An 18,229-nucleotide genomic window follows, 5' to 3' on the forward strand; every position below is an offset into this window, starting at 1 on the left:
GGACCACTGCTGGGGTGAAGATGGACCACCACCAGGATGAAGATGGAGTGCCGCCCACCCGGATTCACCTTTGCTGAGTTCCATCTTGGGGTTTAGTGCAAGTTTTTTTTAGATTAGGGACTTCTTTATTTTATTTTTTCTGGGCAGCAAAACAGCTAAATGCCCTTTTAAGGGCAATCCTCAGCCAGATGCGCTTTCCAGGGCACTTTTAAGAGTAGGTTTTTATATTTTTTTGGGGGGAGGGTTAATATTAGAAGGGGTTTTTTCCACAAAACAAAAGGCCCTATTGTTGATTAGTTTTAGAATAGATTTTTTTATTTTTTTATTTTGGGGTGTTTTTTTTTGGGTGGTGGGGTTTACAATAGGCATAACTCTTTTTAGTTTTGGTAAATTGTTATTTTTCATAATGGTTGTTTTTTTATTTTTTGCAATGTCAGGGTTTTTTATTTTTGTAATGGTAGGTTGTTGTTTTTTTAAAGTAATAATAAGTTTTTGTTTTATTAAAGGTAAGGATAGATTTTTTTTACTTTATCAGTTTTTTATTTTTTTAAAGGTAATTAGTTTTTTTTTTATTAAGGTAGGGTTAGTCTATTTTGGGTTAACTTAAGGTGCGTTAGATTAGGGGGTTTAGATGTTAGTGGGTCACTTTGCGTTGGGAGGCTGCTGGTTTATGGGGTAATAGTGTAGAAGCTTACTTTGTGGTGGGTTGTATCGCAGTTTAGAGTAAATAGTGTAAAGAAGTAGTTTGCGATGTGGGTGGTGGTGGTTTAGAGGTTAATAGTGTAAAAAGGTAGATTGTGATGTGGGGGTGGCAGTTTAGGGGTTACTAGTGTAGTTTAGTGCAACTGTTTCCTGCGGACAAACACTGTACACAACCTTTCAGATCTCACAATCGATGTTATGCTACTTGTGATAGAGCTCCACTTGTAATCTAGGTTATATTTGGGTATAGATATATATTTTACAAAAAATATATAAGATATATATGTAGAAATATCTATTTTAAAACAAATAGAACATTTTCTTCTATGTGAAAAACAACGGAATGTAAAATATTCATAACTAGATTTGAGTTAGCGCTGTAGGTTTAAAGGGACACTGTACCCAAAAAATTTCTTTTGTGATTCAGATAGAGCATGACATTTTAAGCAACTTTCTAATTTACTCCTATTATCAAATTTTCTTCATTCTCTTGGTATCTTTATTTGAAATGCAAGAATGTAAGTTTAGATGCCGGCCCATTTTTGGTGAACAACCTGGGTTGTCCTTGCTGATTGGTGGATAAATTCATCCACCAATAAAAAAGTGCTGTCCAGAGTCCTGAAACCAAAAAAAAAAACAAAAAAAAAGTTTAGATGCCTTCTTTTTCAAATAATGATAGCAAGAGAACGAAGAAAAATTGATGATAGGAGTAAATTAGAAAGTTGCTTAAAATTGCATGCTCTTTCTGAATTACAAAAGAAAAAATTTGGGTACAGTGTCCCTTTAATTTCTTTTGGGTTAACGCATAAGTGATAAGTGTTAGTTTATTTTTTTTATTTGCACCCTCCATTGAAGTCCATGAAGAGAAGAAGATAGTGCAGTCGCGATATCTGAAGTCCTTAAGTTATCGCGCGCCGAGTCTCGCTCGCTCACCAACATTTTACTTTCAACATGTAATAGTTTACCTCTAGCAGTGTTTGCGTATTTGAAAAATAGTGTACAACTTGTAATCTGGTCCTCAATAAATGTGTGATATAATGATGTATTCAAACCATAAAATAGCAAAAGAATAATTTGTTGGTGTATTTTTTTAAATTATATTAGCTATAAAAAGAGTGAAGCTATAAGTGTAAAGTTTTAGGGCAAGATTACAAGTCGAGTACACACTTCTGTGCAAAATTGCGACTTTAGGGGTTCACCTGCAATTTTAGTTGTGAGTAAATCTGATCACGCCGCCGTGATTGTGGTTTGCGTTTTGGTTAACACTTCTTCTGAAAAGCTGGCGTTAAAGGGAGACTCAAGTCAAAATAAACTTGTATGACTCAGATAGAACATGCAGTTTTAAGACATTTTCCAATTTATTTCCATTATCAAATTTTGCACAGTCTTTTTATATTCACACTTTCTGGTGAACAAGATCCTACTGAGCATGTGCACAAGCTCAAAGGGTATAAGTATACTAGACTGTGATTGGCTGATGTCTGTAACATGATACAGGGGGCCAAGAAAAGGGAGAAAAAATAAATTTGTCAGAAAAAAATCTACTGCTTATTTGAAATTAAATGCTATTGCATTGTCTTTTTATTTTGCACTTGTTAATTATGTAATTCTACTGCATTGAGTGGTCCGTTAACCAGAACCTAAAAAGTTGCACAAAACACATCAAAAATACATTGGTTCACAGTTCAGGTACCCACAAATTAGGGGTCAAATATATGACATGTCAGGTGTTTAAAAAAAAAAAACATACTGAAAGTGCTTTTACATAAGGATCTATTGGGACACATTTATTAATATTTCTATCTCTTAAAATATATATGTATACAAATGTATACGTTTTTTTACTTTTGACTTCTAATACGCACCCAAAAAGAAGTTAACGCGCGAGGGGGGCACTAAATTGTGCTTAACTCATAATCTAACCCAAAGTGTGCAAACTTGTGGGATATACCAATGAGAAAACAATTGCTTTTATCTGGATAGAGCCCCTTTAACATTACTAAATTCAATACAACCTACACACAGCCATTTAATTTATCTGTCTCTAAATGTCCTCAATAGAAGAGATGTGCTAAGAGAAATTTAGGTTTCAACATGGCGGAGCCCATTATTTTATTGAAGCTATAATGCTTTTCAAATGTGACAAAATAAATAAGTATATTGTAAAGTTGCAGTAATACACAAAATTAAAGATTTTATATTACAATCTCAGTGTTTATTGAGGGATGCATTGCTATTTTTTTGAATTGCAGATATATTTTGCAGCCACTGAGTTAAAGGAAATAACAAACAACCCAACATTTGCTGTTACTTTAAATGATAATGTTTTGCTTTTTAAGTCTATGATTTATTTTTACACATTTGTCAAATGAACTTCTAATGATCTTGTAAATTGCCAATAATCATATTTAAACAGATGTGTGTGTCTGAATAATTATTGAATGGTTTAGAACTTTTAAACTGTAAAATACTTTTTTTTCTTTATACAGGCACGTCTGCTCAAACGGAGGAGGACATAAGTCTTCTCCACCCTGTATTTTATTTCACTTTAAGTGTTATCAGCACATTGTTTGCGCAGGCATGTAGGCTTTTATGGAATCAGATAATCACTTGGAACGGCAGTTTAAGGCGTTCTCATTGTTCTGCCAGACTCAACAAATATATCAACTAATAACCTAAGCAAGCATGCCCCTTAATATGAAAAAGTTTCACAATATAAATTTGACTATGAGATTACCAGACTATTTGTTTTAAGAGAATCACTTCTAGCTGTTTAATAGGATCAGAAGATTTGAGCATATATTCTTGATTTCTGCTACTTATAAAGCAAAATCTATGCAGTTATGAAAATACGAAGAAATTATTGACACATTTTGTTGTGATTATCCAAAGAGTAATAAAAATTACTTTTTAATTAATAATGTTATTAACCCTTATTTGACTGTGATGCATAGAAATGGAAATTTAATTACATATTGAATGCATATACTAAACTAAATTAAAGATAATATAGATTTATTTCTAATGATTAGAATTGGAGATATTTTGCAGATGCTCTTTATTATCTTTAAGGCCTTGTTAGCATACTTGTGAATTGTACAGTCCCTTTTTTATAACCTTTCATTTTCTATGGTATAATTGTCCTAGGAGTCTGCCCTGCGTTGTAAGATGACGTACAGTAGATGTCTGTATGGGAAATAAACATGGGATCTCCATTGGACTTTTATTTGTTTGCATATTGTAGCATCTGTGAAACTCCTACCCAGTTTACATATTAGATGGAATAATAGAATATTTAAAGGACTACAGTAGAACTCAATAATGGACAAATGCATAAAAAGACATTACAATAGCACTTACTTTGAATTTGAAATGAGCAGGAGAACATTTTCTGCCAAATTTCAAAGTAAATTCAATTTTCATGCGACAGCTATCGGCCAACAATAACAAATGCATTAAACGTTTACACTGTGCACTTTTGCACATGCTCAGTAGGAGCTGGAGCCTCAGAAAGTGTGCATATAAAAAGAATGTGCATGTTTTGATGATGGTAGTTAGTGATGTCGCGAATAGTTCGCCGGCAAATAGTTCCCGGCGAACATAACATATGCGATGTTCGATCCGCCCCCTTTTCTTCATCATTGAGTAAATTTTGACCCTTTACCTCACAGTCAGCAGACACATTACAGCCAATCAGCGGCAGACCTCCCTCCCAGACCCTCCCACCTCCAGGACAGCATCCATTTTAGATTCATTTGGAAGCTGCATTCTTAGTGAGAGGAGGGACAGTGTAGCTGCTGCTGATTTAATAGGGAAATCGATAGCTAGGCTAGTGTATTCAGTGTCCACTACAGTCCTGAAGGACTCATCTGATCTCTGCTGTAAGGACAGCACCCCAAAAAGCCCTTTTTAGGGCTAGAACATCAGTCTACTTTTTTTTTTCCCCTGTGTAATCTAATTGCAGTTACCTGCCTGCCAGCGTGTGTGTCATGCTCACAGCATATACTGTGCCCACTTGCCAAGTGCCACCACTCATATCTGGTGTAACAGTAGTGTACATTTAAAAAAACAGCACTTTTTTGACTTTTTTGAAATAATAGCAGACAGCTGGCAGTACCCAAGATGGCCGCCAATAAGGCAGATGGGGAGGGTTAGAGAGCTGTTTTGGGGGGGATCAAGGAGGTTGGGGGCTAAGGGGGGATGCTACACCACAGCATATGTAAATATGCTAAAAAAAAATTTAAAAAAATTAAAAACCTTTTATTTTAGTACTGGCAGACTTTCTGCCAGTACTTAAGATGGCGGGGACAATTGTGGGGTGGGCGAGGGAAGGGAGCTGTTTGGGAGGGATCAAGGGGTCTGATGTGTCAGGTGGGAGGCTGATCTCTACACTAAAGCTAAAATTAACCCTGCAAGCTCCCTACAAACTACCTAATTAACCTCTTTACTGCTAGCCATAATACACGCGTGATGCTCAGCAGCATTTAGCGGCCTTCTAATTACCAGAAAGCAACGCCAAAGTCATATATGTCTGCTATTTCTGAACAAAGGGGATCCCAGAGAAGCATTTACAACCATTTATGCCATAATTGCATAAGTTGTTTGTAAATAATTTCTGTGAGAAACCTAAAGTTTGTGAAAAAGTGAACAATTTTTTTTTTTATTATATCGCATTTGGCGGGGAAATGGTGGCATGAAATATACCAAAATGGGCCTAGATCAATACTTTGGGAATGTCTTCTAAAAAAAAATATATACATGTCAAGGGATATTCAGGTATTCGTGACAGATATCAGGGTTCCAATGTAACTAGCGCTCATTTTGAAAAAAAGTGGTTTTGAAATAGCAAAGTGCTTCTTGTATTTATTTCCCTATAACTTGCAAAAAAAGCAAAGAACATGTTAACATTGGGTATTTCTAAACTCAGGACAAAATTTAGAAACTATTTAGCATGGTTGTATTTTGGTGGTTGTAGATGTGTAACAGATTTTTCAGGGCCTGCCAGGGCACAGTGTCACACCAGTGCAACTCATATCTGGTGTAACAGTAGTGTACATTAAAAAAAAAATACAATTTTGACTGTAATAGATTGAATAGCAGTTAGTTGTCTGCAAGCGTGTGTGTCAGGCCTACAGCGTCTACTCTGCCAACTTCTGCCAGTGCACAGTGCCACTCATTTCTGTTGTCACAGTAGCTTGCACGCATAGTACCACTAATTGAAAAAAAAATGACAGGTAGAGGCAGGCCACCCCGCAGGGGCCGTCGTGGTCGTGGTGCTGTGATTCCCTTTGGCCCTAGAATAATGCCCAGTGTTCAGAGGCCACGTACCCTGAACTCGAAAAGTTCTGAGGACATAGTTGACTGGCTAACACAGGACGATCAAAATGATGGAAAGCTATTAACCCCTGTTTGCCTTAACACAAACTCTTAAGGAAGCTGATATACCTACGCAACTTTTAATATTTGTTCATTTCTTCTGTGAGAAAACGGACATCTGTGATATTTTCTATTGTTAGTCCTTCTGTTTAGAGAAACAATAGTAACATAAATTTACAAGAATATAGATGTCTTATTCTCGCACATATGCCTGAATTTTCGTGCAATTGCATTTTATATTAGTATTGTTTTTTAGTTCAAATAGCAACACCGGTGTTTTAGGAATTTTTTACTGTGTATTATACAGATTATTATTATGTGATTAGACTATATGATTTGTTTATATATTTTAAGGAATATATTTTAAAATAAACATTTTAAAATAAACAATTATTAGATTTATGGAACTCTAGTTAACATTTTTTACCCTTATACAGGGAAAATATCTCCATTTCACACTCATAAAGGGAGAATATTCACACTCATAGTGAGATAATATTTCTACTTATACCACTAAAGACAGAACTGCATTAATTTGCGCCACCTTATATTGATACTAATGGCTAACACAGGACACCCAATCTTCTACAGCTTCCGCTCGGAACCTTGACGCACCATCCTCCTCCAGCTTAGCTTCGGGCACCTCTCAAGTTACCACTCGCCCGCCTGCCGCCACCACCAACACTAGCACCACAGCCGCTTCACTTGATCTGTCAGAGGAGTTATTTACACATCAGTTGGAAGAAATGAGTGATGCACAACCATTATTGCCAGAGGATGTAGATAACAGGGATATGTCTCAGTCAGGCAGCATTACACACATGGACGTACGGTGTGATGATGATGATGATGTTGTACCCGCTGCGGGAGTTTGGTCTGTCACTGTGAAGCGGGCGTAACCCTTACACTACCTGATCGATACAACATCATACCTGATGTTTTAAAGCACGTTATTCCAAACAATTTAGGAATGTTAGGTGATTTATGCCCTTTATGGATTAAAACCAGACTCTGCATCAACTATGTAATTTTCCATGGGAGTTTTGCCATGGATCCCCCTCCGGCACGCCACAGTCCAGGTGTTAGTCCCCTTGAAACAACTTTTCCATCACTATTGTGGCCAGAAAGAGTCCCTGTGGGATTTAAAATTCGCCTACCCATTGAAGTCAATGGCGGTTTGCCCGGTTCGCAAACTTTTGCGGAAGTTCACGTTCGACGTTCGCGAACCCAAATTTTTAGGTTCGCGACATCACTAATGGAAGTATATTGGTAAGTTGATAACTAAACACTTTATATATAAATCTCAAAATGTTTCCTGATCCTAATACTGTGTGTATATTGTGTGTAACTGACATTGCATTTTTAAGGTGGAAACTGCTACTTACTTGATTATTCTGCTCTAAAAAGTACCTGGAATTTGTGTTTGCTTTTAATGTTGGCAACTAAGACCTCTATCACAATCTAATGAGTGGTCTTGTGGTGTAATTGGGTGGTCTGGGGGTCTCTTTGCTTGGCTGACTGTGCCTATGGCAGTCTGAGATTATGTTTTGACCTTTTGGGGCAGGGATGGGTATTTCTGGGAGGAGTTTAGCAGACTTCTTAAACAATTGCAAAATGGGAGACAATTTAAATCTCCCTTCTTTTGTGTATCTCACTCAATTAGTGTCTATCTCAATAGCTTTGTTTGTTTTAGATTAAACTCAAAATGTAACTTTTATTTGTGCATAATAAAAACATAAATTCAATTCACTTATCTATTTTGCCTGCTAATTTAACTCTGAAAATGGTCCCTTTTCTACTACCACAGCAGGCAGAAGTGCATTCCATGGACTTCAGGATCTTTACCTTCCCTCGTGCCGCACTCTGATTGCTTGATATGTGCAGAGACTTATTGATATCTGTCCCTGATTGGCCACAGTACAAAGAACTTAAAGAGGCATGAAACCCACATTTTTTCAGACAGAACATGTCATTTTAAACTACTTTATAAGTTGCTTCTATTATCTAAATTTCTTGATTCATTTGGTAATTGGAAAACATATCTAGGTAGGCTCAGGAGCAGCAATACATTACTGGGAGCTAGCTACACAAAAATGCCTCTCTTCATTGGTTCACTAAATGTCTTCAGATTGCTCCCAGTAGTACATAGCTGATCCTTCAAAAAATGATAAAAAGAGAATGAAGCAAATTGGATAAAAGAAGTAAATTGGAAAGTTGTTTGAAATCACATGCTTTATTTGAATCATGAAAAATAAGAAAAAGAAAAATATTTGGTTTCATGCCCCTTTAAGATAAAGAGTAACCACACTTAGCAGGCTTTTCAAGGGCTATTTCCTTGGACTGCTAACCAATCCAAAAATTTCTAACAAGAGGGCAGTTTTAAATACATTAACATTTATTTTATATGTAGTGCAGGGTTTAATTTGTTACTTCTGAATAAAATAATACTTTAATGTCACTTTAAACCTAAATTTTTCTTACAGTGTGGAAGAATAGTTTAGGACACTGTTAGTAAATCCTTTTCTGTACTGTGAGAGTATACCGTTTGGCCCTGAAAAAATTGGCTAAATAGTTTGAATGTTGTAAATCTCACCATTTTGACCAAAACATGATTTACGGTCTGAACACAATTTAAAGTCCACTAATGTAATTGGGAGAGGTCACAGCCACTTTCTTCTGTGACACAGCCTCTTTCTTTCTACTGTATATCTTGATTCTAGAGCAAAACCCGCAGAATTAAAAAAAAAATATATATATTTTTTTAAATAATGGAATTTTAAAAATATGTTTAATAAAAAAAAAAATTAAAATGTCCAGTATGCCCATAAAGCACCAGCTCCAGAATAAACAACAATGTGTTAATCTTTTTTTTCTTCTAAAGAAATACCATTCAATTTACAACCTCTAAATATTTCTGATTGTCACAATATCACATGAGATAACTGTTATTTTTTTAAAATAGCTCTTTCTTCTCTCCCCTCTTCCCCTTCCTCTTCTGTTTCTTTACAGGGCGAATCGATGGAGGACACCGAGAAGAAAACGCGAGTGTTGCGACTGAAAACACGGAGCACAGTAAAGCTTCCCGAAAAAGAAGACAAAGACATAAGAGGTGAGAGAAAGGGAGAGACAAGTATAAAAGCAAAGAGAACAATGAAAACCTATCAATGACTGAAGCGGAAGGACTGAATATAGTAAATCTATCTAACTATGTGTTAACTATGGATAATTACAATGTCCTTTCAAAAGGCTTAGGATTTGCTCCCACTATCAACTTTTCAGTTTTCAGGACATTACTTGATGTGAACAAATGTGTGCACAAACTCACTTTGAAATGTTTTTTTGCACTAAGTGGTAATAAAGAAAGTGAATTAACAAATGATGATATTCCACCACCAAATGAATCTGATGATTCCATTGTGGATTTTAAAGATGTTTGTGCTATAGTAATGTTAACAGAGTTGTGTAATGTAGAAGAAAATCCAACGCTGTATTATTCCCAGTTACCTAATCCAAAAAACATAAATCTAAATTCTATCCTCCAAATTTACGTGGTCCATACATTAATGCTTACCAACAAGCAGTACAAAAAGATATGCTTAAAAAAATATTAGGTGTCTTTTTTTAATACCTCCAAATCCTTTTGTGCCTATATACTATTATGTTCCTAAAATACACAAGATTTGCAACAATCCACCAGTGAAGCCAATAATCTCTAGTATTGGGTCCTTGTTTGAACCCTTATCAGAGTATATTGCAAGCATTGGCGAAAAAACAACAATTAAGTTGTTTTAAAGATACAGAGTATTTATTACAGATGATGCAAAATGTCCAATGGCAAAAAGATTATGGTTGGATGGTTGTAGATATTACATCATTGTATACCAGTATACCTCATCAGCTAGGTATTGAAGCAGTCAGATTGTTTCTAGCACGAGACCTTATGTTGTAAGATACTGTAAAGCATTTCATTTGTGAAATTCTGTTATTTTTGCTAACACATAACTTTTTCTACTTTAACAACAAATATTTTTTGCAGATCTGTGGTACAGCGATGGGGGCAAAGTTTGCCCCCTCGTTTTCCAACATCTATGCGGCGTTGTGGGAGTTGTCATATATTTACAATGCTCAGAACTTCTTACATGGCAGCATTATTCAGTACACCCACTACATAGATATGTTATTTGTTGTCAAAAAGAATTTTACAAATGATAAATTTTATCATATTTAAATAATAATCCTCTAGGTTTACAGTTTACTGGCTTATATAATAGAACCTCAGTAAATTTTTTGGGCCTTACGTTAACAGCAGCAGGTGACAAGGTTATTACTAGTACATTTAGGAAAGCCACCGCAGGAAATACTATCCTGCATGCTGAGTCAGGTCATCCCAAACATTTAGTTCATGCTATTCCAAAAGGCCAGTTTATCAGGCTCAGGAGGAACACGAAAAATGACATAACCTATGAACAGCAGCATCTGTAAAGAAGTTAAGGCACATGAAAATACAATAAAAAATAAAAATAAACAATCCTTTATTGATACTGGTTTAAATACTATAGTATTTTCAGCAGATTACACAACAATTTAATGACATTATGAAAATTCTAAAAACACATTTAAACCTGTTGTTATCAGGAGATAAAACATTGTATAGGTTAAAAAACTGCAAGTTTGTATATTTAAAAAAACAAAGATGCTTGCAAGTCTAATTTCTCCAAGTTTAGTTAAAAGAGAACATAAACAAGCTCACAACTGACTTTTTAAGAAAGGTAATTATAAGTCTGGTGCCAGATTCTGTAACATTTGCACCATTATCAAAAAGGCTGTACCTTTACATGTAGTGCTGACAATCACATTTATAGCATTGAATGTAATGCTAATTGTAAAACTGCTTATGCTGTTTAATTGTTATAATGTAATTTGTGTAAATGCCAATATGTAGGAATAAACGACTAAGGTAGACAAGAATAAGAATAGGGGGACATTATAAGAGATATAATAAATTACAATAAAGATTCAGCTCCTGTTAAACACTTCAATTACACACATTTTACTAATGTTGCTGAGAAAACTGTACACATTATAGATGTGGCAAGATTGCCACCAAGAGGTGGCGATAAAAATGTAATTTTAGATTAAAAAATAATTTTATTGGATTATGCAGCTAAAAACTAGATTTCCACAAGGAATGGATTAAGAATGGCTGAATGTCCCTTTTCTTTATTAAGTCCTTATTTAAAGAATACAATTTTTGTATACAGAGATATGCAGGTGTATATATATATATATATATATATATATATATATATATATATATATTGCATACAAAGAGACAACCCCAGACGATCGTTTCGGCCTCCTATGGGCCTCGTCAGTGAGGTGCAGCCACATTCCTCTAAGCACACTGGGCAAGGAGTCCACGTCTGGTTTCCCCCATCACCTATAGGGAGACTTCCCCAGGGTCATAATAATTTGCATACAAAGAGAGAAGCGCTCTACCAGGAACGAACAACAGCTCAGTGGCTTGTTCTATGGCGATTTACCACCCGGAAGCAGCCTCTTTTAGACCAGTGTGCTTTTCACAGAAGAAAACTTTCCTGAAGTATATCAGTCTGATCCTGCCAAGTAAGGTCAGTCCAGCCCCGAAATACCAGGCAATTCTCCTCTGAACAAGGAACATGACAACCCCAGACGATCGTTTCGGCCTCCTATGGGCCTCGTCAGTGAGGTGCAGCCACATTCCTCTAAGCACACTGGGCAAGGAGTCCACGTCTGGTTTCCCCCATCACCCATAGGGAGACTTTCCCAGGGTCATAATAATTTGCATACAAAGAGAGAAGCGCTCTACCAGGAACGAACAACAGCTCAGTGGCTTGTTCTATGGCGATTTACCACCCGGAAGCAGCCTCTTTTAGACCAGTGTGCTTTTCACAGAAGAAAACTTTCCTGAAGTATATCAGTCTGATCCTGCCAAGTAAGGTCAGTCCAGCCCCGAAATACCAGGCAATTCTCCTCTGAACAAGGAACATGACAACCCCAGATGATCGTTTCGGCCTCCTATGGGCCTCGTCAGTGAGGTGCAGCCACATTCCTCTAAGCACACTGGGCAAGGAGTCCACGTCTGGTTTCCCCCATCACCCATAGGGAGACTTCCCCAGGGTCATAATAATTTGCATACAAAGAGAGAAGCGCTCTACCAGGAACGAACAACAGCTCAGTGGCTTTTTCTATGGCGATTTACCACCCGGAAGCAGCCTCTTTTAGACCAGTGTGCTTTTCACAGAAGAAAACTTTCCTGAAGTATATCAGTCTGATCCTGCCAAGTAAGGTCAGTCCAGCCCCGAAATACCAGGCAATTCTCCTCTGAACAAGGAACATGACAACCCCAGACGATCGTTTCGGCCTCCTATGGGCCTTGTCAGTGAGGTGCAGCCACATTCCTCTAAGCACACTGGGCAAGGAGTCCACGTCTGGTTTCCCCCATCACCCATAGGGAGACTTCCCCAGGGTCATAATAATTTGCATACGAAGAGAGAAGCGATCTACCAGGAACGAACAACAGCTCAGTGGCTTGTTCTATGGCGATTTACCACCCAGAAGCAGACTCTTTTAGACCAGTGTGCTTTTCACAGAAGAAAACTTTCCTGAAGTATATCAGTCTGATCCTGCCAAGTAAGGTCAGTCCAGCCCCGAAATACCAGGCAATTCTCCTCTGAACAAGGAACATGACAACCCCAGACGATCGTTTCGGCCTCCAATGGGCCTCGTCAGTGAGGTGCAGCCACATTCCTCTAAGCACACTGGGCAAGGAGTCCACGTCTGGTTTCCCCCATCACCCATAGGGAGACTTCCCCAGGGTCATAATAATTTGCATACAAAGAGAGAAGCGCTCTACCAGGAACGAACAACAGCTCAGTGGCTTGTTCTATGGCGATTTACCATCCGGAAGCAGCCTCTTTTAGACCAGTGTGCTTTTCACAGAAGAAAACTTTCCTGAAGTATATCAGTCTGATCCTGCCAAGTAAGGTCAGTCCAGCCCCGAAATACCAGGCAATTCTCCTCTGAACAAGGAACATGACAACCCCAGACGATCGTTTTGGCCTCCTATGGGCCTCGTCAGTGAGGTGCAGCCACATTCCTCTAAGCACACTGGGCAAGGAGTCCAAGTCTGGTTTCCCCCATCACCCATAGGGAGACTTCCCCAGGGTCATAATAATTTGCATACAAAGAGAGAAGCGCTCTACCAGGAACTAACAACAGCTCAGTGGCTTGTTCTATGGCGATTTACCACCCGGAAGCAGCCTCTTTTAGACCAGTGTGCTTTTCACAGAAGAAAACTTTCCTGAAGTATATCAGTCTGATCCTGCCAAGTAAGGTCAGTTCAGCCCAGAAATACCGTGCAATTCTCCTCTGAACAAGGAACATGACAACCCCAGACGATCGTTTCGGCCTCCTATGGGCCTCGTCAGTGAGATGCAGCCACATTCCTCTAAGCACACTGGGCAAGGAGTCCACATCTGGTTTCCCCCATCACCCATAGGGAGACTTCCCCAGGGTCATAATAATTTGCATACAAAGAGAGAAGCGCTCTACCAGGAACGAACAACAGCTCAGTGGCTTGTTCTATGGCGATTTACCACCCAGAAGCAGCCTCTTTTAGACCAGTGTGCTTTTCACAGAAGAAAACTTTCCTGAAGTATATCAGTCTGATCCTGCCAAGTAAGGTCAATCCAGCCCCGAAATACCAGGCAATTCTCCTCTGAACAAGGAACATGACAACCCCAGACGATCGTTTCGGCCTCGTCAGTGAGGTGCAGCCACATTCCTTTAAGCACACTGGGCAAGGAGTCCACGTCTGGTTTCCCCCATCACCCATAGGGAGACTTCCCCAGGGTCATAATAATTTGCATACAAAGAGAGAAGCGCTCTACCAGGAACGAACAACAGCTCAGTGGCTTGTTCTATGGGGATTTACCACCCGGAAGCAGCCTCTTTTAGACCAGTGTGTTTTTCACAGAAGAAAACTTTCCTGAAGTATATCAGTCTGATCCTGCCAAGTAAGGTCAATCCAGCCCCGAAATACCAGGCAATTCTCCTCTGAACAAGGAACATGACAACCCCAGACGATCGTTTCGGCCTCCTATGGGCCTCGTCAGTGAGGTGCAGCCACATTCTTCTAAGCACACTGGGCAAGGAGTCCACGTCTGGTTTCCCCCATCACCCATAGGGAGACTTCCCCAGGGTCATAATAATTTGCATACAAAGAGAGAAGCTCTCTACCAGGAACGAACAACAGCTCAGTGGCTTGTTCTATGGCGATTTACCACCCGGAAGCAGCCTCTTTTAGACCAGTGTGCTTTTCACAGAAGAAAACTTTCCTGAAGTATATCAGTCTGATCCTGCCAAGCAAGGTCAGTCCAGCCCCGAAATACCAGGCAATTCTCCTCTGAACAAGGAACATGACAACCCCAGACGATCGTTTCAGCCTCCTATGGGCCTCGTCAGTGAGGTGCAGCCACATTCCTCTAAGCACACTGGGCAAGGAGTCCACGTCTGGTTTCCCCCATCACCCATAGGGAGACTTCCCCAGGGTCATAATAATTTGCATACAAAGAGAGAAGCGCTCTACCAGGAACTAACAACAGCTCAGTGGCTTGTTCTATGGCGATTTACCACCCGGAAGCAGCCTCTTTTAGACCAGTGTGCTTTTCACAGAAGAAAACTTTCCTGAAGTATATCAGTCTGATCCTGCCAAGTAAGGTCAGTTCAGCCCAGAAATACCGTGCAATTCTCCTCTGAACAAGGAACATGACAACCCCAGACGATCGTTTCGGCCTCCTATGGGCCTCGTCAGTGAGATGCAGCCACATTCCTCTAAGCACACTGGGCAAGGAGTCCACGTCTGGTTTCCCCCATCACCCATAGGGAGACTTCCCCAGGGTCATAATAATTTGCATACAAAGAGAGAAGCGCTCTACCAGGAACGAACAACAGCTCAGTGGCTTGTTCTATGGCGATTTACCACCCAGAAGCAGCCTCTTTTAGACCAGTGTGCTTTTCACAGAAGAAAACTTTCCTGAAGTATATCAGTCTGATCCTGCCAAGTAAGGTCAATCCAGCCCCGAAATACCAGGCAATTCTCCTCTGAACAAGGAACATGACAACCCCAGACGATCGTTTCGGCCTCGTCAGTGAGGTGCAGCCACATTCCTTTAAGCACACTGGGCAAGGAGTCCACGTCTGGTTTCCCCCATCACCCATAGGGAGACTTCCCCAGGGTCATAATAATTTGCATACAAACAGAGAAGTGCTCTACCAGGAACGAACAACAGCTCAGTGGCTTGTTCTATGGCGATTTACCACCCGGAAGCAGCCTCTTTTAGACCAGTGTGCTTTTCACAGAAGAAAACTTTCCTGAAGTATATCAGTCTGATCCTGCCAAGTAAGGTCAATCCAGCCCCGAAATACCAGGCAATTCTCCTCTGAACAAGGAACATGACAACCCCAGACGATCGTTTCGGCCTCCTATGGGCCTCGTCAGTGAGGTGCAGCCACATTCCTCTAAGCACACTGGGCAAGGAGTCCACGTCTGGTTTCCCCCATCACCCATAGGGAGACTTCCCCAGGGTTATAATAATTTGCATACAAAGAGAGAAGCGCTCTACCAGGAACGAACAACAGCTCAGTGGCTTGTTCTATGGCGATTTACCACCCGGAAGCAGCCTCTTTTAGACCAGTGTGCTTTTCACAGAAGAAAACTTTCCTGAAGTATATCAGTCTAATCCTGCCAAGCAAATACCAGGCAATTCTCCTCTGAACAAGGAACATGACAACCCCAGACGATCGTTTCAGCCTCCTATGGGCCTCGTCAGTGAGGTGCAGCCACATTCCTCTAAGCACACTGGGCAAGGAGTCCACGTCTGGTTTCCCCCATCACCCATAGGGAGACTTCCCCAGGGTCATAATAATTTGCATACAAAGAGAGAAGCGCTCTACCAGGAACGAACAACAGCTCAGTGGCTTGTTCTATGGCGATTTACCACCCTGAAGCAGCCTCTTTTAGACCAGTGTGCTTTTCACAGAAGAAAACTTTCCTGAAGTATATCAGTCTGATCCTGCCAAGTAAGGTCAGTCCAGCCCCGAAATACCAGGCAATTCTCCTCTGAACAAGGAACATGACAACCCCAGACGATCGTTTCGGCCTCCTATGGGCCTCGTCAGTGAGGTGCAGCCACATTCCTCTAAGCACACTGGGCAAGGAGTCCACGTCTGGTTTCCCCCATCACCCATAGGGAGACTTCCCCAGGGTCATAATAATTTGCATACAAAGAGAGAAGCGCTCTACCAGGAACGAACAACAGCTCAGTGGCTTGTTCTATGGCGATTTACCACCCGGAAGCAGCCTCTTTTAGACCAGTGTGCTTTTCACAGAAGAAAACTTTCCTGAAGTATATCAGTCTGATCCTGCCAAGTAAGGTCAGTCCAGCCCCGAAATACCAGGCAATTCTCCTCTGAACAAGGAACATGACAACCCCAGACGATCGTTTCGGCCTCCTATGGGCCTCGTCAGTGAGGTGCAGCCATATTCCTCTAAGCACACTGGGCAAGGAGTCCACGTCTGGTTTCCCCCATCACCCATAGGGAGACTTCCCCAGGGTCATAATAATTTGCATACAAAGAGAGAAGCACTCTACCAGGAACGAACAACAGCTCAGTGGCTTGTTCTATGGCGATTTACCACCCGGAAGCAGCCTCTTTTAGACCAGTGTGCTTTTCACAGAAGAAAACTTTCCTGAAGTATATCAGTCTGATCCTGCCAAGTAAGGTCAGTCCAGCCCCGAAATACCAGGCAATTCTCCTCTGAACAAGGAACATGACAACCCCAGACGATTGTTTCGGCCTCCTATGGGCCTCGTCAGTGAGGTGCAGCCACATTCCTCTAAGCACACTGGGCAAGGAGTCCACGTCTGGTTTCCCCCATCACCCATAGGGAGACTTCCCCAGGGTCATAATAATTTGCATACAAAGAGAGAAGCGCTCTACCAGGAACGAACAACAGCTCAGTGGCTTGTTCTATGGCGATTTACCACCCAGAAGCAGCCTCTTTTAGACCAGTGTGCTTTTCACAGAAGAAAACTTTCCTGAAGTATATCAGTCTGATCCTGCCAAGTAAGGTCAGTCCAGCCCCGAAATAGCAGGCAATTCTCCTCTGAACAAGGAACATGACAACCCCAGACGATCGTTTCGGCCTCCTATGGGCCTCGTCACTGAGGTGCAGCCACATTCCTCTAAGCACACTGGGCAAGGAGTCCACGTCTGGTTTCCCCCATCACCCATAGGGAGACTTCCCCAGGGTCATAATAATTTGCATACAAAGAGAGAAGCGCTCTACCAGGAACGAACAACAGCTCAGTGGCTTGTTCTATGGCGATTTACCATCCGGAAGCAGCCTCTTTTAGACCAGTGTGCTTTTCACAGAAGAAAACTTTCCTGAAGTATATCAGTCTGATCCTGCCAAGTAAGGTCAGTCCAGCCCCGAAATACCAGGCAATTCTCCTCTGAACAAGGAACATGACAACCCCAGACAATCGTTTCGGCCTCCTATGGGCCTCGTCAGTGAGGTGCAGCCACATTCCTCTAAGCACACTGGGCAAGGAGTCCACGTCTGGTTTCCCCCATCACCCATAGGGAGACTTCCCCAGGGTCATAATAATTTGCATATATATATAAATCATTGTAAATATTTCCATAGGAAACTAGCACATCTAGGCAAGAATCCCTGCTTGCTTTTCCCCAGAAATACCTCATATACAATGATAGTATTGCATAAGGTATTTCTGGGGAAAAGCAAGCGGGGATTCTTGCCTAGATGTGCTAGTTCCTATGCAAATATTTACATTGATTTACTTTTGAGAAATGGAGGATTTTAATTTCATTTTTTTATCTCCCCCCATAATTTTAATGAATTTATATATATATATATAAATATATATATATATATATATATATATATATATATATATATATATATATATATATATATATATATATATATATATATATATTTATATTGTATATATATTTATATTCTATGTATTTTTATTTACTGATAGCTTCACATTTGGGGTATTGAATGACATGCTTATTTAAT

The sequence above is a fragment of the Bombina bombina genome, chromosome 5 (assembly GCF_027579735.1).
Source record: "Bombina bombina isolate aBomBom1 chromosome 5, aBomBom1.pri, whole genome shotgun sequence".
NCBI lineage: Eukaryota > Metazoa > Chordata > Amphibia > Anura > Bombinatoridae > Bombina > Bombina bombina.